A 22933-nucleotide genomic window follows, 5' to 3' on the forward strand; every position below is an offset into this window, starting at 1 on the left:
TCCCAATCATGGGTCAACCTGTTTGAAAAGTTCTGAGTACTTAACAGCAGAACTTTAACCAAGTGTAACCAAATTGAATTTTTGCTTTCCACCCAATTAAGTTCCGATCCCCCATAAATATTCCTGTGATGTAGGGACCCACGTTTGATTAAAATCAACAACAGCTTGTGCCTTTAACAGAGCAAGTTGTCCCCAGGTTTCAGAATGAACACCAATCAACCTTAGAAAATACCATCATAGCTACTTCTATTCACTCATGGGATGCAGGCATCATTATCAAGGCCTTAATTTACTACTTATCTTCAATTGCCCTCAAGACAACAGAATTGCTTACTGGGTTACTTGAGGATAGTCAAGAGTCAATTACCTAGCAGTGGTCTTAAGTCACATTCTGGTCTTAAGGCCAGATTGGGTAATGACAACAAGTTTCTTTCCCTTAAGGATAACTTTCAAAAGTAGGTCTTACTGAATGCTTTAAAGGAGAAGAAAGAGCTAAAGGGCCTAATTATCCAAAGATGGCATGACCAACAGTGTTAAGAAATCAGGAAAACTGTATAATTTAAATGTGTTGTAAGTTACATGTTTTTGATGCAATTTGTCAGCCTTGTGCGCCACCAAACATTTCTCACAATGCATATTTGACTTCATTTTGCACTGTGCTGCTTCAGAATACCGCAGAATAGGTTCTGAAGGCACTGGGATGCCTTAGCGCCAATAATAGAAATAACCTTTCAACTTTCTTAAAATAAAGTTTACAGTCATAAGAACGCTGACAGCAAAACAGTTGAATAGCATGAGACAATTTATTTTCTAAACAGGTTGAAGGTGAAATCTCAGTTTCTAAATATAGATCTACTTATTTACAGATCTTCAAAGTGTGTTATCAATGTTTCTTACAAATGATTTGAGGTGCCAGAGAAGCGTCATTTTGAAATTGAAATCTTTCTATTAGAATATCAAACAACTTTAAATGTGAAGGCTAGTTGTGTCATTTTAAATCTAGCCTACAGAAAGAAAGTCCTTAAAACCTGCATGGTACAACTGTAATACTACTTAATCACTGCAAAATTTTGTTATATTGTCAACACTTTCAATGGTGAAAAACTGTACTGTTAACATTTGTTGATTTTAGAATCTTTGGATGATAAGCTCTGTGAAACTTCATAAAGTGAGAGACTGTTAATTTTCTAGCAACTATTTTTGTCACAGCAGTAGAGCAAATCTTCCAAATTTATCTTTTTTGAGGCTTCAAACTTACTTTGCATGATTTGTGAGAATGGCATTTCATAAAGCTGAACCATGTAGCAAATGTTAACATTACTATTGCCACTTTGCAATTGCAAGCTGAATTTATAACCCCTCCTGAAAATGCACATACTTATATATCACTTGTGCAAATGACAAACTATACAGTAAAATAGATTAACTTATCACATCTTACAGAAGAACATGGAAGCAAGTCCAGTCATGTTGTTATTATCTATAGTAGGCATGAGTCTGAAATTAAAATAGAAACCTGAAAACAACCAAATTTAGGCACTTTGGATTAATCTGTCTTTAATTTATGTCGCATGACCTTCATTTTACCACTTGTTGCCTAAACTCTTAGCTTCTCACCAAATAGGAACAGTATGACAGATAAAAGGGTCACAAGGGTGACTGATATTATGATGTGGCTTTAGGATCAGGTGTGTTTTGCTCCCTACTGTCAGCACAGACTTACAAGGGTTAGTCAGTTGTCAAAAAGCACTCAAATAACAAGAATAACGATGATCGGGCATGGTTGAACAGGAAAGCTTCAGCTGACTTTTGGAGAAAAAAACTCCATGACCATCACATACAAAAGCAAGCATTTCTTCTGTCTTATGAAGTTCCTGCAAGCAAAATCATCTGCTAGTATCAATGCAAAAACTGAATTCAAGATTGTGAAAAATGCCCGTTGTTTACCTTTAAAACCTCATCAATATTCTTTTATTAGCAGGGAGCTCACTGACAAAACGTACATTAGTTTACTTATAGCATCAAATTAGGCCAACAGGCCTGGATAGCCATTCTTTATCTACCCACGCAACATAACCCCACCAGTGACTTTATTAGTTCTGTAAGCTGCTTACAAAATCTCCATGCAGATTCAATTCCCCAATGTACTTTAAAGTGAAAAAACATGGCTTAGACCTAGAGTTCAGAAATCTTGCATATATAAATTCAAACATCTGCTGTATCATTAGCATTGCATAGTGATGGCTAGAACAATTCCAAGATCCACTGCATCAACAAATTACTTTCACACTGTCAAACCAACCCACTCACTAATTTAATCCCAATTTTGCACTTGCCTCTGCGTTCAAAGAGATGGTGTGGCAGGCACAGGTGTAGTAACCCTTGCATTCAGAAAATTAAGTTAGTACTTATTTTTGACTTTGAAGACTGGTAGCCACTCAGGGTGATAGATTCCATTATCACATGGCAAAAACACATTTTGGCATATTTGTTGCTGAAAAGCAAACAAAGCAAGACTTTCTGCTGATGACAATCTTAGGGCATGATTGAACAGCAATGAACGAAATGCTTCAGCCTACTTTTGATAAAAAAAATTCCATGACCATCACAAACAAAAGCAATACCAAGATTGGGAGATTGTTTTTTGCTTTTGTTTCAAAACAATGAATTAGTATTAAATATTAGGCTTGGTGATGAAATCTACATAAGGGGTCTTTATTTTGCTCTCAACAACATCATTCTTGCTTGCTTCCAAAATTGAGTGCATCTTAACAAAGTCATCGCCAACATAAGGACTGGGTGTACCAAAGCACGACATACAAACAAGCTGGTGCTCCTGCTGAAGAAATTAAAATTGCTGCATGGAATAATGATTAGCATTTCAAACTTTACATTGTGTCAACAGCTCATCGACCCTTGGTAGTACTGTGAAGTATACATATACTTACCCTCACCACTGAATGTCCTAAAAAGGAAGATTGTTTTGTCGCTATGTACCTCCATGATCTTGCTTGCTTTGTCTTACATTCTAAGAGAAAGACAATCTCCAATCCAACTTTTCTGAAAGAAAAAATCTACTGCTAGGATAGATGAAAAATCTGTTTCAAAATTTGAAGGATATCGAATACAAAATCCAGATTCATCTCTTTCTTCTTCCTTATTTTCCAATGCTTATCAGCTCTGGAATTCCACCACTGCAACTCTATTTCCCTCTAAATCATTTTCGTATTTTAAGACACTAAGGACTTTAAAAACTCCCTCTTTGACTAGGTTTTTATCAACTGGCCTATTATATCACATATTTCATCATATTTAATTCAGTAATAATCCTTTGAAGTGCCTTGAGGTACTTTATTCTATCAAAGGTGCTATATAAATACAAGCATTGTTGTTGTTGTTGTTGATGTTAAATGATCTTTATTATGAAGGCAGAAAAATACTTTGATGGAAAAATACTCATAGGTATTTAATCTATGTTCATTCTAAAACATCAAAACATGTTTCCACTCACTTAGGGTCCACTGAGTAATTTACTTAGTGCGTAAGTAGTTATTATGTAAAAGCTTTCAAAGACTGGAAGTCTTTTCATTGCTTTTTTGCAATGCAATTTATCACATATTAAAAGATCATTTTCTGCATATTTCTATTTCTGAATGAAAGGTTTTGTCATCTTTCTATGCCTATCCACTCCTGATATTCAAATAGAAATATTATCAATAGAGATTTCATTCAGCTGCATTGGACAAAAGCAAAGATACCTCTCAAAAAGGTTTTTAACATATTAAAAGCTTTTCAGCTTTTGACAGGGTAGAAAGAAGTGGTTGAGATAAAAAGTGATTTAAATGAGGCAAATTAAATTCTGAACCATTTCACAATTGTGAGAGAAATCTAAAGAATTAAAGAATGTATCAACCTTTTGCTTCATTTGTTACTCCAGCTGCCATTTGCTATTATCAATGCATTTGATAGAAGTTTCTCATATTAAGAAGGAACAGAAAAGGTCAGGATAGGAATGCAAATTAATGAGATGGGATCATTCTAAAATTCAAGGATAGTGCTCTCCCAGTCTGAGTTGCCACAACAATTGGAATTAAATAGAGCCTATTCAGAAACAATCATTTGCATTAACGGAGTAACAAGAGAAGAAAATCAAAGCTGTGATGCCTTACAACAATGACGTTTTCACACACTTAAGGTCAACCTTCACAAAATCATCTTCAATTTATGATTGAGAATAATACATTCAAAATCATTAACATTTAATACTCGGTAAAATGCTGTAATCATTTAAAAGTCCTCTGGTTTATGACAATCATAATACCATGATTAAAACTGGGGTATTTCACTTGCATATCCACTGATAGGTACATGTCAAAAACACTCCCGGGACGACATTTATTTTGGAATTTTCATACAGAATTCTCTCCCAAATGTCATAAACAAAGTCAAATTGTACACTCTGTTTCCAGTGTGGAGTGTGAAGGTATAATCTATTTAACTCATAACCTTTATGACTATCTGCTGACAATCACACCATTCCTTGGGCATCTGACTCCATAGATTGGACATTGCATGGGTGTGTGTTTCAGTGGACGAACAGAAAGTAGGGCGTGCTATCAGCCAACCACCTTTCTGCCCATCCTTAAGTTCATCCCCCGCAGAGGATGGGTGCATGCTGAAATTAGTAACCTACTCATCACATGTAAGTACGGGGCAATGGAGTTAATTAAATGTTCAAATAACTTCAGTATTACCCTGCCCACATCATAATGTGGCTGGTATTGGCAGATGTACAGGAGTGGGCAGTAAGCTATTTTAACAATATTTCAAAATTGCAAGGAGGGTACTATTTTCAGTGGGTGCCTTTTGCATATCAGGGCATCCTATCTAATGACAGCACTTCCTCACCACACAGACTTTATAACTCACCCCTCCACATCTGTTGTCTCCCACTCCGAAGTCACCAAACAGCTTCCTGACTAAATGTTCCCTAATTATCTGGGTCTGGGAATCCTTTAGTGGTTTCTATCTGGGACTGCTGGAGCTGCCAGGCAATCAATCCCACTGAAGAACAGAAATTTCACGGTCCACAAAATGAATCTTCCTGCAGTATGTCATGGCAACAGGGTAAGCTTGTTCTATTTCATGCTGGCTGGTCACTGTGTTTTGTTCTCGGGGCAGGGGTGGGGGGGGTGGGGGGGTAGATTTATCTAGTGTGGGAAGAAGCTCATCATCCTCTTTCCAGGTAGAGATCTACAGGCTATTTTTGGTCTCATGTGGTGGAGGAAAGCCAGTTGGTAGTCTAGGCTGATTACAAGATGTAGTTTATTACACAATAGTAACTATGTACAAGTTACATTCACACCAGACATGCTATTTGAAACACTATGAGGAATGAGCAAATGATAGGTCCTGCTCCTTGGCGATCCTGAGCTGTTCTTCAGCCAAGTCCATATGACTTCTTCAGATTGGGTGCTTTTTAAGGGGCTCCTCAGCGTTAAACCTGTCAAGCTCTTAGACAATTTAAGAACACCTACTTCAGCCAAAATGCAATTCCCTTATAAGAGACAAAATTAAAGTAGCTTCAAGCTTTGCGAGCTAGTTCTTAAATGATGTTGGAAGGTTATAGTATGGACTAGTGGCAATGAATAGCTAATGACCACTGAACATAGCAGTGGCTACAGGCAGCAATCATTTACATGACCAAGCAACACAATCCTGCCATTTTGCTCACACTACTTTTAATGAGCTTTGTTTTAATCATATGTTGTGATCCCTGTGCCTATTTAAAGGCTTTCCGATTTCATGTCTTCCAGTTGTTTTCACAGTGATCCCATTTAATGTCTGCAGAAATAGAAAAGTTTCAATGCAATAATTAAGTCACTGTAAATTAAAATACCACAAAAACTTTCAAAAAAGGGTGCAAACACCTGTGTGGTTTGTGTATGAAGTGAAAGACAGAGAAAGTGATTTAGAGACAGTCTGATCCAAGGTTACATGCTCAGCTAACATAAGCGAAACCAATCACACGAATTTTATTTAATGATAGCCTCATGATACAACACCAAGTAATTCTGAAGACTGAAATGAAAATTTCCATCTCAACACTGTAAATTAACGCAATTTATGTGTCCGTTCAGAACAATTTTTGAACAATCACAGTTTTATAATAAGCAAAGTAATTTACCATTTTGATTATAGTTGCGTGAAGAAATAGGATAATCAAGTCCATTTCCAATATTTTCATTATGGCACTAAAATGCTATATATGTACGTAGACAGAATGAACCAGAAAATATCAAACTGGGTGTGAAATTATACTTGGAGAGTTCACTTAAACTGATTTAAACAATATAATTTACTTCAGAAAATCACCATAAAATAATATCTGAATCTGCAATTACCAAGAGTTTAGACAGAATATACCCTAGAGAATGGTTTATTTTTCATTGCCAATTTTATGCTTCTACTCATTTCAATGGGACAATTAAAGATGATCATACACAACTATAAGTACTGATATGGAAAAAAAAAGTCGACAAAAAGTCTTAAGATTTCAATTATTGTACAATAAGAGTTCGTTTTTAACATTTTGAGATAACTGAGAAGTTCCTGAGTAATCATGTACTCTGACATAAATTGTTTAAAACAGGGCTATTAACTAGGCTATGTTTTTCAATCTGAGGGAGAACAGTGGACAGTAGGTAATATATTCTGAACCAATGGGTGACAAGTTTAATATTTACTTGAATTCTGGACGTGTCAGAGATAGTAGGAACTGCAGATGCTGGAGAATCCAAGACAACAAGGTGCAGGGCTGGATGAACACAGCAGGCCAAGCAGCATCATAGGAGCAGAGAGGCTAATGTGCAGATTGTACAGTGGTTCTGTACAAATAGAACTATGGTAAAATTAGCTGATTTGATCTCTCGCAAAATGAATTTGATATTCTATCATGTTGCGATCACTATCATAGAGAATTTTTAACTATGAAATACCTTACTAATCCTACCTCATCACACATTACTCGATCTAAACCAGCTTGTTCCCAGGTAAGTTGTACATCATACTGCTCTTAGAAACATTTCCTGATGTACTGTACAAATTCGTCTTCCATGTTATTCTTGCCCATCTGATTTGTCCAGTCAATATGCTGATGAAAATCACCATAATAATTGTAGTGCCCTTCTGACATGCCTCCCCTATTTTCTGATAAGTATTTTGTCCTGATATCTCCTTTGATTTGGACTTTTTAACCGTTATTACTTGTGTGGCTGTACAACTTACAAGAATGGGAAGTGATCATATTGTAACATACAAGATCCTAAGGGAACTGGATCCTGTGGATACTGATCGCTTGTTTCCCATTGTGGTAGAGACTAAAATAAGTGGAAACATTTTAAAAATAAGATGTGTCCCTTTTAATATGGAGATGGGGACTTTTTTTTCTCTCACGGAGTCATTAGTCTGTGGAATTCTCCTCCTGAGAAAGTGATGGAGGCTGAATTTATTCAAGGCCAAGTAAGATAGCTTTATAACAAGCAAGGGAGTCAAAGGTAATGGTGATCAGACACGAAGCTGAAGTTGAAAGCATAACCAGATTGGCCACAATCTCATCGAATGGCTAAGTAGGCTTGAAGAGCCAATGACCTACCCCTGTCCTTGTTCGAATGAACCTTGTGAGATAACGGACATGTTTCCTGTTGTATCAACAATGCAAATGGATTTTGAATCTCTGACATTCATCTTCACTATAAGCATTGTGATTTTGTCTATCTTTCCTCTTCTATGTATTGTCTTCCTTGCCCTGAGCATAACTCTCAAACCTCTTGCTCAATAACAACAACTTCTGTTGCATATTTGCATTTGAAGATTTCCAGACTCATGAACTGTCTTTAGATCTATAGGAAACATGAACCTTTTTATACATCCTTTTTGCATTTCTTTTAATTTAAATATTTTATACTTTATATAACGGATGGATACTAATTCTAAAACTTCTAAACCAAGACATATAGCCTTATGAATTGAGTTCAAACATTGTATCAGTCCAACAAAGATTGATAGTTTCGACTAATAACATAGATAGTAAAGGGAATTAGGGACAGATGTCTGAAACATGTTACTAGTTGCAATCGAGGGGGATGCTGTGAAAAGTACAGCACCATGTATTTTGGAGTAATAACTCAATGAGAGTTGGTATTAAGGCTGGCAAATGGTTATATGCCAAAATGTGAACAATCAACTGTTTAAATGTTGAGAAAATCCTGTTCAGCTTGAGACCATGGGTTTGTGACTATTGACTAACCGAAATACAACTTAAAAAGTAGAGCAGAAATATTAATAACACAGCAAGAATTCGACTTGTAGATGATAAAATGACAGTAAAAAGAGTTTTGGTATACTATAAAAATAGGTTTTATTCCCCAAAGGGAATGTGTGAAAAATGTGAATACTTTGATATTGATTTTTAAACATCCAAAATAATTTTTCATCAGATTGACATCATTGAGACCTACAAAAGATTATGATCTGAAGATTCAGTAAGATTATGATACAGGAACCCATGATTCAAGGTGTCAAATAACTTATGAATATTTATGAATGATTTACTGCTATTCCTACTCATGGACATCTACGAGGAACAGTTCATTTTTTCATGTTGACAGATAAAGTGCTACTGGGTGAATGTAGAGTATTTCACTAAGTTATACTGGCTGGTTTGACTATCTCAGAAACTCAAAGGATCACTGTGTCATATAGATAATGCACTGCATAGCCAGCATGTCTACGTTAACAGGAATGCAGATACCACAATTACTTGTGACCAGATGAGCCGAGCTATATTCTTGTAATAGAGTACATGCAACATGCTTCACTTGTTTCAGTCAATTTGAAGGAACAATTGACTACATCATATCATACCGAAAGTAGGGACAGTGTAACCTAAGTCAATTACAATGAATGCCTCATTGCCGTAATCATCTTGCCGCACCTTTATTTATTCAGTGGAGCCGGAAGGAGAAAGCAAAAAGAGGAAACTGAGTTTTGAAATACTTTTCTTCCAGAAAATATTGGCTTTAAACAGATGACAATGAGATCATCAGATGACAAATCAGTATGGAAAGCAGTAGTCAATAAAATCGAAGCAAGCCTTAAAAGCTAACATTTCCTTAAACATACATTTTAAACTTAAAGTGTACCTACAGTTAAGTTGCCTTCATGTGTAATAACCATTCATTAATAATACCAACATTTATGAAAGAGTATTATGAATGGATTGATTTTTATTAGAGAAACAACAGACATGACATAGTTGAATCTACAAATGTACAGGTGAAAGACAATGAACTGGAAATATTGAGCTACATGTGGCTTTAAAGACAGCAACATTAATTCAAACTGAATGAGAATAAATAACAACAAAGAGATTGTCCCATATAATTGCAAACAAAGTATTTTATCCAAATATTCAACAACATGCAGTGCAATGGCATTGTAAGTTAGAACCCTTCCAAACATTTTTCACGCTCTAAGGTTTTGGAGTAGATTTGTAGCTCGGGTTGTGGGTGTTGAGGTTGGTTGGCTCGCCAAGCTGGTTTGTTGTTCTGCAGACATTTCATTACCGTGCTTGGTAACACCCTCAGTGCAGCCTCTGATGAAGCGTCGGTGTGTTTTCCCACCTGGCTTTTAAACTCGAACTCGACCCCATATACATTCCAATACGGAGGAAACCCGGAAGTGAGGCAATCCATCGCAACGGACCCCAGAGTTTAAAAGCCAGGCGGGAAAACAAACCGACGCTTCATCAGAGGCTGCACTGAGGATGTTACCAAGCACGGTAACGAAACGTCTGTGGAACAACAAACCAGCTCGGTGAGCCAACCAACCTCAATTTTTCATGCTCAATATAATGATAATTATCCCAGTAAGTATCACCAAGTGACACAAACATCACCCCAAAATTTCATTTTATCTTCCTCATCTTTAAAGCTTTGACTATTTCTTTTGTATTTTAATTTCATAAAATTGGAAAGACAGCGCAGCTTAACAATACGTTATTTCAGTTCTCACAAGATTAAATGGGGGGAAAATGAAGTGGTATCAGCAATACATTTATAATAGTGGCTGCTCTCATAAATGGTCAATAAAAATGTTAATGTATAAGCCTGAATTCAAGGGATCAGTTGTACCTCAATTGTTCATTCTTTGCACAACCTGGCTTTAATTTATACTTTTTAAATTTAGCTTTCGCTTTTAAATCTAGCTTTCGCTTTTAAATCAGAGCAATCTTCTGCTGTTCTGGAAATCAAGTTCGCTTAGCCAACTGGGATCTAGTTGGAGATATTCAATCTAAATCTGTACTGCATGGTGCTGTTGGAAATTTAAGGTGCATTGAAAGTGAATAAATCTGTCACTCAGTATTTGACCTGTTGCTCAGCTGAACAGAATATCGACTGTGACAAAAGACAGAATTATACAGACAGAATGGCTTTATCTGAAACCTTTTGGCTGGTATGGATGGATTCTAGAAAGGGCACTTCTGTGTCAATTTTGAAATGAATGATTGACCTGCTTTATTATCCTGTCACGGGAAAAAAAAAACAAGCATAGCAGATATTAAAATGAAAGGGACAGTGATATTTTCTGTAAGCTCCACTCACAGGTGAACAGTTTGGGCCATCCTCTCATTGCAAGGGAATAAATCAGCCCTGGAATTTGAGTGAGACTGTATTAAATTCTAATTTTTGCTCAATGCACAACAACAAGATGACTGACTGTCTGTGACAGATAAAGATTTAAAGGAAAGGATGATTAATGAGGACATGGAACACAGGCATTCGCATGGGGAATAATCTAACAATTTTTTTCTCACAACAGGTAAACACAAACTTGATTAACTATTGTCTGATGCCTAAAGTAAACTGTTGTCAAGTAATTAATACTTAATCATCTTTTTTGTCTATCTGGGTGTGGCCATATTTTGACTCTTGATTATTTTTGTGACTCCAGAAATTCGTCTCAATATTTCAAACTTTGAGATACCTTTCAGAAAACATTTCATAATAGTGAGACCTATGGGTTAATAAAAAAAAATCTTGATAAAAGCGTTTCTCCACATTTTCTACACCCATTTCTCCTCCCCAGCCATTTCTGTGCGAAACAGTGCCATTCCTCCAGGCAAAGTTTATTGATGGAAATTTCAACAGATATCTGGTTGCAAGTTCTAGTTTGTCTCTGAAAGGATGTAAATCTTCAAATGTTCTGATCCCTGCGGTTTTAATTGAACCATTACTTCTCTTCCTCTAAAATAGCAAGAACCACAGATGCTGGAGCTAGAGGAACACAAGAGGTCAGACAGCATCAGAGGAGCAGGAAAGTCGATGTTTCAGGTTGGGACCCTTCATCAGGACTTGGGAGGGGAAAGGGAGCTCAGAAATAAATCGAGGGAGGAGGGGTGGGGCGGGGGAAGGTAGGTTGGACAGCGGTAGGTGGATGCAGGTAGGGATGGTGGGGATTGGCCAGTGGGGAGGATGGGGCGGATAGGCAGGAAAGATGATGGATAGGAAGTGTCAGGTCAAGGAGGCATGGATGAGCGGGAGGATTAGACAATGGGATGGGGCCAGGTGTGGGGATATTTTGAAACTGGACAACATTTTTTGGATGGAGGAGGACAATTTCTCTTCCTTTACTTTTCTTACCTTTTACTCAGCACATGGTGGGAAGTTCATATCACTATGTTAATAGTCATCTCAATGAGAATGAGCTGTGCGCTTGTGTTGCCACAAACACAAACCAAAAGTGGTATCTCTCATTGTATAATTTTTTTTCCCCACTGTTTTTAAGCCACGTGCAAAAACAAATCCTACACAAGTATTATTTTTATTTTATTGTGTGGCATGATACATGTATCAGAAGACATATGACCAGGTGCCTCAGAAAAGGTTAATGCATAAAGTAGACAATAATGGTGTAGGTAATACTGTATTAGCATGGATAGAAGACGGGCTGGCTGACAGAAATTGAATATGTAATTATAGACCTGTTTCATTTTGGTAAGAAGTGACAAATGGTCTGTGCTGCAGCTTCGATTATTTACAATTGATATCAATAACTTAGATGAGAGGAGCAAAGCAGTGGTCGCTAAATTTTCAGATGATATGAAAACAAGTAGAACAATGCATTGTGAAGAGGACATAAAGATGCAGATGGACATAGGTACATTGAGGGAGTGTTACGAAGTTGGGTAGAGTATTTGTGGATCGGGAGGCAGGAAGTTAGAATTTGGTGTTTGTAAAATGTTAAGGGGAAAGCATTGTGTAGTCCTTTTAAAATATGATGTGCTTTTTGTTTGCTTAGACATGTAAAATGGATGTCTGTGAGCAGCAGCTTGAAAGTTTGAAAGTACGCAGAGAGCACTTGAATTGAAATATTTGTATTGAAAGGCTGTACAGTTAGAAGGCCAAGCAACAGTTTTACCATGACAACAAGTTTTTGAATTTAGCCAATCAATTTGAACCAGGCACTTAGATACCAAAAACAATTAAATTTAAATCTGACCGTTTGACTTCATAGGACCAATCCCATTGTAAGAAATTGATATGCCATCAAAGATATAAAAGAAGGGAGCAGTTGGACAAAAACAACAGAGCTCACTGCCATCTGCCAGAGTTAACAGCCCTCAGCTCTCAAGAGAGAATCGTTGGCTCGCACCGCCTACTCTATGTCTTAGAGAAAGTACCATTTAAATAACAAAGTACTCATGGTACAATTAGTGAACATTCCTGAGAGAAGAATCGATGGAGAAGGCACAGAACATTCTGGAAGACACGTAACCTGGCTGTAATTTTGGCAGTCAAATTTTTTTTTTAAAGAAGTGGGACTTGTATTTATGGAAACTGCATACCATTGAAATAATGTTTTACTTGGGAATAGTTAGTAGTTAGAAGGGGTTATACTCAATTTGTTAATAGTTTTGTTAATTTGCTGACTGTTAGAATTAGATAAATGAATCGTTACTTGTTGATTGTAAAGTGAATGTCAGGAATTTGTTTTCTTTAACCACTAGAATTTGCTGAAAGGCAGGTTACACCACTTCTCACATGCCTTTTACAGATTTCAGGGTGAGATGCTCCTCTTTGGGTGTTTCGGTTTTAGTTTTCAGAGGGGGGGGTCAACATCTGCTTTATAACAGGGAGTAAGCAAAAACCTGGCAGGTAGAGCATAATGTGAGAAAATGTGAAGTTGTTCATTTTGACATGGAGAATAAAAAAAAGTATTAATTGAATAGATAATAAGTGCAGAATTCTAAGGCATAAGGTGAATTATATATTTTAATGCTTAAGTCACAAAATGATAGTATGCAAGTACAGCAAGTAATTAAGAAGGCTATGGAATGCTATCTATTATTACAAAAAGAATTTACATTCAAATAAGGATGTTACACTTCAGTTATATGGGGCATTGGTGAGACCAGAACACAAATATTGTGCAGTTAATTTTGGTCACGTTGTTTAAAGAAGCATGTGAAAGCATTTTGAGATCGTTCAGAGGCAGTTAAGAAAATTGATATTTAGAATGTGCAGCTTGTCTTGTGAGGAAAAGTAGACAGACTAGATTTGGTTCCATTAGAGTTTAGAAAAGTAAGAGGTGACCACATTGAAATATTTATTACATCCTGAACAGTCTTGACAAAGTGTACATGGAAAGGATGTTTCCTCTCATGGATGAGTCCAAAATGAGGTGCACTATTTAAAAATTAGGGTTTTATGATTTCGGAACTCTCTGAGTCAGAAGGCAGTGAAGATGGGGTAACTGAGTATTTTTAAGGCAGAGTTAAACAGATTCATGTTGGGCCAAGGAATCAAATATTACCGAAATAAATGGGAATGTAGAATTCCAAGCACAAACATGATTTTATTGAATAGCGGAGTGGCTCGTGGCACCTACTGCAGGCTTCTGCTCCTAACTCATATGATCATATGCTCTTTGCACAAATGCTTACATTGCTGTGGGTGAAGCTGCTCCATGGCAATCAGGTTACAAAAGTCAGAGTCAAGCTTGATGCTGTTAAATGCCTACAATGTCAGAGGTGATGCCTGAATGGATCAACAAGCCTACTCAAGCAAGGCAGCTACACTTTTCACATGAACAAATCTGAATAGGGTAGGCAAACTGGACTGATCTTGAAAGAAGGGGATCAACTGAGAAACTAATTGTTTGTGGTCCTCATCCCAAACAAATTCTGTCAGATATGCATGTTCTCTGATTTGTGATGAAAAGTCAGTGACCTGATGTTGCACGAGTGGCTGTGTATTGTAGTTCTTTTACGTTTTTAGTGTGAAACTAGGAAGATGTGAGAGGCAACATCACTGTTTTTTGCAGGAGTGTTACACAGGTAGTTGCAGTAACATGATAGACACTTTTTTTTCATTCGTGGAACTTGGGTGTCACTAGTTGAGCCAGCATTTATCGCCCATCTCAAACTGCCCTTGAGAAGGCACTGGTGAGCTGTCTTTTGAACCGCTCCAGTCCACATGCTGCAGGTTTACCCACAATGTCTTTAGGAAGGAAATTCCAGGATTTTGACCCAGTGACAGTGAAAGAATGCAATACATTTCCAAATCAGGATTGTGAGTGGCTTCAAGGGGAACTTGCAGATGTTGGTGATCCCAGGTATCTACTGTCCTTGTCCGTCTAGATGGAAGTGGTTGTGGGTTTGGAAGGTACCATCTAAGGGTCGTTGGTAAATTTCTTCAGTGCATCTTGTAGATAGTACACACTGCTGCTACTTAGCATCGGTGATGGAGGGAGTGTATGCTTGCCAATGTGGTGCCAATCGAGCTGGCTGCTTTGTCCTGGTTGGTGCCAAGCTTCTTGAGTGTTCTGGGATCTGCATCCATCCAGACAAATGGGGAGTATTCCATCACACTCCCGACTTGTGCCATGCAGATGGTGAACAGGCTACGGGGAGTCAGGAGGTGAGTTATTCAACGCACCATTCCTAGCCTCTGGCCTGCTCTTACAGGGAGTCCAGTTGAGTTTCTGGTCAGTGATAACCCTCAGGATGTTGGACAGGAGGTCTCTTTGGAAAACACAGCACCCAACCTCCTGTGTGACAGTCCCCTGCAGTTGCAACCTTATAACACTAACTCACTCTCACAGAAACATGAAGCATTGAATACACGGTAATACGTATCCTTGCTGAGTACAGCATATCATTAATCCACTTAGCAGCACTGGAGTCAGGTTGGCTTGAGTTGTTCATTGTAGATGACCTCCACAGTCACCTACATCCAGAAGGGATGGCCTGTTCTTGCTACCCTTAGGGCAAAGAAGTCTTTTCTCTTCTGGACAACATTTGAGGAGAACCTCCAGGCAGGCATCACTTAAGCAAGATCCCATTTTCTGCCAGGTTGCTGATATCTCCAGGGGTTTGAACTGTTCTGAAGACACACTGGATTTGAAACATTACTTTTGTTTCTCTCTCCACAGTTGCTGCCAGACCTGCTGATTTACTCAAATGTTGTCTGTGTTTGTTTCAGATTTCTAGCATCTGCAGTATTTCCCTTTAAGGTGAGATACTTTACTAGTTCTCTAAATGTCTTAAGTTGGATTTTATAATTGGGTTTTCTGACTAACATTTATTTATCAGAAAGCAATAAATATTCCCCGGTGTGATGCCAAGACAAGCATAGTTTTAATTATTGTTGTAGTTCTGACAGAGAACATCTTGCAAGCACAATGGTCAAACTAACATGGCGAGATACCACATATTCGAACCCACTTTAAAACAAACTCAAAAAGATCGGCAGACTTTGATCACTTTCTCAAGACACAAGCTATGAGAGCAAAACAGCTTTAAGATAAGCAGTGTGGTTCACATTCAGAAAAATACAAGAATAACAAAATAATGGTTCCAACATTCTTGAAACAAATCACTTTCTGAAATCCTTTTTTAAAGACCAGTGACTAATTTCAAAAGTAAAGAAAATAGCATGTCAGGGTGATTTAATGGAATAATATATTCATTACTGTGTTAAAGATTAGCCAACAATGGGCTTGCCTCAGCTGATTTTATATGGTGATATTGCAAACAGCAATTGCTCACACTGAGCAGTCAGTCACAGTGCTGAGTAGATCTAAGTTTCTTAGACCATGTGCAGAAAAGAAGAACCAACCTGAGTCCCACTTTTGGTCACATGTGAAGATGCTGTCTCCCTTTTCTCTCGGATGCCATAAATGTTTCTATTATCTCAATACGAGATAAACTAAAACAGAATGTATTTGATGATCATGGGGTGAATTTTTCATGTGAGACATGCAAACTGAGTTCATAGTCCTGTCAGTAATCAGTTTAACTCCACACTTTAAATGGCAGAATAAATCAGGTATGATGTAAAACTGTCTGTTGATTTGATAATGATCTGATTTACTGTTCTGACACAAATTTTGTTGGAACAAAATGGAAAAGTTCTGGAACAAATGGATAATTTCTTATTCTGGTTTATTCTTTTTATTCCCCACTTTCTTTTCCCCCTATTTTGGTTCACATTAATGAGGCAGAATCTTCCCAGCTCCTGAATGTCATGGACAATGGCATGTCTGGTGGCAAAATATGGTGAGAAGTGAAAAATTGAGACTCTTGACATGGAGCAAACAGTGTCTGATTTTCCATCCAAGGTTTTAGCAGTGAGACAAGAATCTCACTAGTGAGTGGCCAATGGTCAATTTAGAAGCGTCAGCATCTTATTATTACCTCAGCTGGCCACATTTATATGCAGTTTGCAATTTTCCCAAACAGCGGATGGAAAGTAGACAACAACAATTCCTGACATGAAAATCTGAGCATGTACCTAGCAGCTACAACCTACTGACAACTTCTCCAGCATTCCCCAACACCTCTGGGCTACTTCATGGGCAGTGACCACCTGTTTCATCCATGCATGGAGGTGAGATAGGCAAAGCACCAGCTTCACCATTTCATCACTTCATCAGGGTATACTGGGACTCATTTTTAATTCAGTGTAAAACTTCAGAACTGCACCAAGTAAAATCAACAACAACTTACATTGCAGTGCCCCTTTCTTATGCATCAAAAAGGATACATCTTTGGGCTCTTAGGTTGCTTTCTTAATACTCACTCACTTTGAGGTTACATGGACATTCACAGCATCTCTGCCTGCCCTTGCTTTCTTTTTTGTTAGCACAGACTTGTTATGCAGCTTGTCATGTTTGGTAGCAATGAAGAATAATGCAAGTAACAGGAGACAGTGGTTAGTCAGAGGGCTGATCCTTCATCAGCAAACAGTGTGCACTCTCAATGTTTGCCAAGCAACAAAAACCTGTTTAATAGTCCATTCTAATACCTTCCCCACAACAGATGTCAAGATTACTGGTCTATAGTTTTGAGTTTTCTGCCTGCCTCTCTTCTTGAACAGAGGGGTTATATCTGCTATTTTCCAGTCAGATGGAATCTCCTAGAATGATGAAAGGTTTTGGAAAATTAACATCAATGCATTAACTATGTCATTAACCATATCTTTGAAGACCTTAAAATGAAGTCCATCAGAACCAGGGGACTTGTCAGCACTTAGCTCCATCAGTTTGCTTAGTACCACTTTCCTGGTGACTGTAAGTTCATCAAGCTCCTCTCTCCCTTCAGGAGTTGGAAGGGAGAGAGGAGCTTGATGAACTTACAGTCCTATTATTTGGAATGTTCTTTTTTGTATCATCCACTATGAAAACAAAAGCAAAATATTTGTTAATTTCATTATTGTCCACTATTAACACCCCATTCTCATTGTCCAAAGGGCCAACACTCACTTTAATCTTTTCCTTTTTGAATCCCTACAGAAGCTCGTACTTTCCATTTTTACATTCTTACCTAGCCTCCTCTCATATTCTAAAGTATTTCTCTTGTCGCCTTCTAGTCAATTGCCATCAATCTTTTTATGCTGACCAATCATCTGATCTTCCACTTACCTTTGCCTTGATTATTGAGGCCCAGCTAACATTAAGCAGTTTTCAATGATTAAAGATTGGAGGAACAAGTCTACTCTGCCAATTACAGGCCTTGTGTATATTCAGGGTTGTGAACATACATTTTCCATTTTTGGCTGGTGTCTATGAATGCAATACGAATTGGCTTTAAGAATACAAACAATTTTCCCCACATTGAAGGTCAGAAAAGCTAACTGGACTGAAAGTTGGCCTGAAGGCTACACCTGGGTCAGCATGTACAATAGAGAGGATCAATTAGTTTGAACATCCAAACAAAATGTTCCTACTTAGTGGCATTCTAGTTAGAACAACCCAATTAAACACGTCCTCTGTTAAACCTTCGATCCTCTTCATTTGCTACTGATGTAAACTAATTTAAACTAACTAACTATTCAACGTTGCCCTACAAATTGAGGCAGAAGGTGTTATAACAATGTAAAACAGTTTAACAGCATTAGGTGCACAGTATAATAACTGCTTGAAAATCATTTTTATCAGTACTGGCAACTGCGATGTGCGAAAGTATCAGCATCTCTTTACTGTCAAAAACAATGCTTTTATTCATGATATCAACAATATGGTACCATTACCTCGTTATTTTGGAGGCAGGAATAAAGACTTTCCTTGAAATCTATAGCCTATAATAAATCTGTTTTTATGAAGAATGACAGATCAAAATTATATTGCACAATTTAAAATTGTGTTGCCTTTGACATTTTCTGCCAAGAAAATTGAAACAAAAAAAATACTACAACTCCTTTCCTATTCTCACGTCATCATCAAAGTGTCTTAATGTAACTACATTTATTTAGGGTGAGAAATAATTTTCTACCTTTCAGTTGGTATATAGAAGTTTATGAAAAATGCAGTCTGATTCAACAGAGCCAGATTCCAGAAAATCATTTCTTTGATGCATATCTCCTCAAAAGGAATGGACTGTACTCAAGTGCTGTTTTATTATCTCAGTTTCCATCATGCTAATAATCAAGTATAGATAGAACAATGTGGAATATTAACAGTTGACTATTTACATATGTAGTCAAAAGATTGCTGAATATGCACACATCCCAATAGTCTGCTGGTTCTAAAACCTGGATTCACCTCCATTTTTCTCTGCAAGTAAGAAAACAAATGTTTACATAGAAACATTGCAGATGAGCTATGAACCTGTAAAACCCATTCCCAATATCATGGTCATTTGGATCCCATTTTTCCTTCATCAGAGCATAACCATTTCATGCTGTTAGTCATTCTGCATTTAGACAAAATCCAACTAACTGACAGGATGATACAGGGTTACTAAACAGAAAAGGTTTATTAAGAGTCTGGAATGCAAGACACTGAAAATTGTTTTGCAAATAATTTCTAATTAAGTTGACTATGAGATATTTGCATATTAAAAAAAAATAAAGAAAACAATATATGAATAAAATATTATCTTGTATTTTTGCCGATTTGTTTTAACTATCTTTCAATGCAGAACATGTACAAGAAAAGCAATGTTAATTTAAAATTATGATGCAGAATGAACTATAAAAGCATGCCCTGAATAAAATTAACTTGCATTTTTATTCCTTTTTTTTAAGGCCATTGAGTAAAGTTTGCCTAATCACTTTTAAATAGCTATGACTTTTCCAGATGATTGAGCTGGGAGCTCTATCTTCAACCTACAGCTTGTTCTATTTAATGCTCCAGGCCACATACAGCAGTTACTCATGTGGAAATAAAAACTGTCAAGAATCTTTGTTGGAGATGTACTGTAATATTAATGTTGGAAAGGTAAGAACAACACTGTATCTAATTAATTATGTAATATAAACCATGATAGAAAAGATCAGACTCTGCCACTAGGAATTTTACTGTCATTGATAGTGTAAATGAATGACAAGTTTTGACATAAACCAGGGTTTTCTACATTTTCTGTATGAGCAACCCTCCAAATATTATCACCCATCCAATACACGTTGTCCCAAAACTTCCAAGTGACAGCATCAGTAACAAAGTAGAATACAGTGACTGCAGAAATTTGTCCTGGCAACAGAAACATTGAGGGTAAATTTCCCTCTCCACCTGATTACTATCCAGGGAGAGAAGATAAAAATCCTCAGTTTGTCAAAGGTACAGGAAAAAATCTGAGTTATTGGAAAGCTTGTCACTTTGGTCCGATGTTTACTTAGTACTGTGCCCATGAAAAGGATCTGTATTTTTTTTTGCATGGTGCAATGAGCATACTGTGGTGAAACCTCAAAAGGACCTCATGCTCAAAAAAGGCCCAGTTTGGAAGGCACTGATTCAAACAATTTCAGTCTGGTGACTCTGGTGAAGATGTCTAATAGATTGAGAAGCATGTGACACAAAACAATATCAACAGATGTGAGCATAATTATAATTTCAATTCAGATGAAATGCTAAGAAGAGCACAGCATTAAAATGAACTAGCCTCACTTTATTAATATCATTGAAGATCCTCTGAGGATTAAAAGGTTTAAAAGTTAAAATAAAAGCATCAAGGTAAATTTTCATGTTCGCTACCTAAGCTGTATTCCGGTCGGAGACATCATCCACCCTTTATGGAATTCATCTGATTTCATTTCACTACAACACAAAATACCTATTAAATATTGCATCAGCTACTGCATATATATCACATTCTTTATATATTGTTCAGTACATTAGATTATACATACAAAACTGTCAATGTGAGGAAAATGAGCTGGATTATCAGTTTGCAAACCCATTTTAAAAATATGAAACTCCACTGAATTACAACACACAAATGGAAATGCACTTTGAAGGCAGACATTTTTTCATGGGACAAAGGTTTAATACTGAATGTACATTCATGATTCATGAGAAGGAAGACAATTTGAGAAAAGGAGAAAATTATGAGAGTTTTGAGACCAAGAAGTGCTGGAGGATGTTGAACCTGTTTGTCAATGGGCAGAAAATGTATAAGTTATTGGAAAATTTGCCTTTTTGTTTCAAAGTTTATTTGATGCTATGCAGCAAGTGGGAAGGATATGCTGTTAAGAGATCCACTGACCTCAAAAAGATCCATGGCAACAGTTCCAAAGTCACTGCAAACAAGCTTCAGTCTAGCAACCCCATATGAAGATGACAAATAGACTGAGAGGTATATCACACAGAACCAGTTAAGAATGAAAGTAATAAACCTGTGGAGGAGTGGAGAAAAATCCTTTGCCTGCATTCTGCCCTCAACAATACAGAAGGGCAGGTCATGCCAGAAAAACCTTAGAGTTTTTACGAAGAACTGACAAAAGTGGTGGACCAAAGTAAGTTGATAGAGTTCCAAAAAGAGACAGTTAGCTAAAGTGGAAGCCCATGGAGTTGAGGGCTAGTTACTGGCATGGATAGGAAATGGGTTAAGTGACAGGAAACAGACAGTTGGAATACTGGGTAAGTTTCTCAACTGCATACCTCACTATCAATATCCTAGGGAGTCATCATTGAGCAGAAATTAAACTGGACTAGCATATTAGTGCTGTGACTATAATTGTAGGTCAGATCCTCAGAATGAGAAAGGAGCTCAATTCATAACTCCTAACTCCTAATGCCTGTTCACCATCTACAAGGCATTGCAGACAGGGAGCAATAAGTGCCTTACTTTGTGGGTAAGGTCCTGTTCGTCCTGCCAATGACACCAGACCATTCCAGGTTGGTCCAAGGTTGTCACCCAGGTTAAGGCAGATTAAGCTGTCTGGAGGAATGCACAATACTTCAGGAAGGCCAATGTCCTTCCCCACTTTGCACGAGAAGTTCCACCATCTTCTCTCTGATAGCTCACACTCACTCTTTCTGCTCCTGTAACCAGTTCCTACTAAAGCTTATGCTCCACCACTTTCATGATTGACTACAACATCTTCCCCACTTGCTCTCACCCACCACCTCAACCCCCAACACCATTAATCTTGCATGCCCCCTGTGCTCAGGAAATCTTCCCACTTGTGTCAATTGCAATAGTTGTATTACCCACTTTGCATTAACAGATGACAGTAGTAGAATCTCCAAAACACTAAATACCTGAAGGGTAAAAAGCAGGGGTTATTGGGGAGGTGGGGTGGGGGTGGAAGATGTGAATATAAAAACCGGTCACTGGAGGTCAAATGCCAGGGAACTAATAGGGCTAAAATCTGATAGGTCTCCTGCTCCTGATGGATTGCATCCCAGGATATTAAGGGACGCAGCTGCAGAGATTGTAGATGTACTGGTATCCCTTAAATGTCCTGGAGGATTTGGAAGCTTTCAATCTAATATTGGATTGGAAAATCATGAATTAGAATCAACATAAGAAACACCAAGGGGCAGAAAATGTTGTTGGGGGTTACCCATAGCCCCCCAAACAATAGTATAGAATCAAACAAAGTGTAAAGTGAGAAATCAAATATGGATGTTGTAAAAGTACAACTATAATCATTGAGTGACTTTAATTTGAATATAGTTTGGACAAATCAAATTAGCAATGACATTGTGGAGGAGAATTTCCCAAATGTGCATGTAATGGCTTGTTTCGACCAATACATTAGGCAATCAACAAGACACCAGGCTGCTGTAGACTGGGGTACTCTGCAATGAGAAAAGATTAAATAACAATCATTGGAAATGGGGATCCCTTAAAGAAGAGTGACTATGACATCTTCTTCAATAAGATGAAAAATTGATTTGAGACCATACTAGACATTTTCACAGTGGAGAGGCAATGGTTAAAGCACATGTGTGTAAATGACAACAATTATTCATTGCCTTCTGGCACAAAAATAAAGATGGAAAGGCAGCTCAACCATGTCTTACAAAAGAAATTATAGATAGTATTAGATCCAAAGAGGATACTTACAAAATTACCAGATAAGTGAACCAGAGAAATGGGAGCATTTTAGATTTAAGCAAACAAGGATAAGAAGTTTGATCGAGG

Source organism: Rhincodon typus, chromosome 11 (assembly GCF_021869965.1).
Source record: "Rhincodon typus isolate 14 chromosome 11, sRhiTyp1.1, whole genome shotgun sequence".
In the NCBI taxonomy this organism is placed as follows: domain Eukaryota; kingdom Metazoa; phylum Chordata; class Chondrichthyes; order Orectolobiformes; family Rhincodontidae; genus Rhincodon; species Rhincodon typus.